The sequence below is a fragment of the Gekko japonicus genome, unplaced genomic scaffold, assembly GCF_001447785.1.
Source record: "Gekko japonicus isolate JY-2015 unplaced genomic scaffold, Gekko_japonicus_V1.1 scaffold361, whole genome shotgun sequence".
NCBI lineage: Eukaryota > Metazoa > Chordata > Lepidosauria > Squamata > Gekkonidae > Gekko > Gekko japonicus.
This window is the reverse complement of record NW_015174852.1, coordinates 1,034,915-1,036,562: the sequence shown is the minus strand read 5'-3', so window position 1 is coordinate 1,036,562 and position 1,648 is coordinate 1,034,915.

Genomic DNA, 1,648 nt, shown 5'->3' with positions numbered 1-1,648 from the left:
AGGAGGAGGAGGAGGAGGAGGAGGAGATTGGATTTATACCCCGCCTTTCATGTGGAGTTATGTCACTACCGGTAAAAAACCAGAACTGTTGTAGGGTAGCTCTAGAAATTACTGGAAACCCTGTGGTAACCAGAGAGTTTCTGGCAATTCCTAGAGCTACCCTACTTCACTTCCAGGTTTTTACAGAAGTCACATAACGCTGCAGCCAGAAGCTGCAGAAGTGACATGAGGCTGCCCCACAGCCCTCCCACCAGTTGCCAGACACAGCCTGGCCATCCTCATTGAGCTCTGATCTGAGAAGCAAAGTGTTACAAGCAGGGCTATTTTTGGGCAGGAACGCACAGGAACGGAGTTCCGGCTGGCTCCCGAGTTGGCCACGCCCATCAGGAACTCATTAGCATAATAGGCCACACCCAACAGCAGGAACTCATTAGGATTGGCTACATTAGGGGTGTGTGGCCTAACATGCAAAGGAGTTCCTGCTACAAAAAAAGGCCCTGGGTTTTGACCACAAACAAGGTAAACAGAATAAGAAGCGAAAGGTGGGTGTGGCTGGATGACCACACTTCTGGTAACATGGGGGAATGGCCTAATATGCTAATGAGCTGTGCTGGCAGGGGTGTGGCCTAATATGCTAATGAGATTCTGCTGCTGGGTGTGGCCTATTATGCTAATGAGTTCCTGCTGGACTTTTTCTACCCAAAAAGCCCTGGTTACAAGCATTTTCCTACTTTCATGTTGGACTCTTGACCTTGCCCCAACCTGAAATTTTGTCATTTCTCTTGTCTGTAGCAGTCCATTCGAGGGACTGCTGTGCTGCATGCATTTCCTGATCACATAGGTGATGGAGGGGAAAGACAAACGGGTAAGCCGCTGCCGCATTCATTCGATTTATTTATTCCTTACCTTTTTAACCTCTGTTTCCAATCAAAGCCCAGCTCAGATTCAGTCTCCCATTTTAGGTTTGCCAGCTCTGGGTTGGGAAAGACCTGGAGATTTGGGGGGTGGAGCCTGGGGAGGGTGCGGTTTGGGGAGGGGCCTCAACAGGGTATACTGCCATAAAGCCCACACTCCAAAGCAGCCATTCTCTCCAGGGGAACTGATCCTGGTTTTCTGGAGATCAATTGTAATAGCAGGAGAGCTCCAGGTGTCACCTGGAGGTTGGGAACCCTAATTGTGTTCCAGTTGTCCAACTGAAACTGGACATGGGGGGCTGACAAGACACAGTTCCTCCAGACTCTGTTCTCTCCCCTCCAAGAATTAGACCACATGGTATTTGTGACTGAAGTTTTCAAGAGATGGACTGTTTGCCAGATAAAAGAAACCCAGACCCATAAATAACATAGTGATTCACTATGAACTACATGTTAAAAAGTAGTTTGTTGGTGCCAGAGAATGCAGACTCCATTTTACGTGTGTGGAAATTGCCATAGCTTAGAGATCAATCAATTAATTAATTAATTAAGATTGCTGGGAATTAAGATTGCTGGGGAAAACATCAACAACCTCAGATATGCAGATGATACCGCTCTAATGGCAGAAAGTGAAGAGGATCTAAAGAGCCTCTTGCTCAGGGTAAAAGATGAGAGCGCAAAAGTGGGCTTGAAACTCAACGTCAAAAAAACTAAGATCATGGCATCCGGCCCCA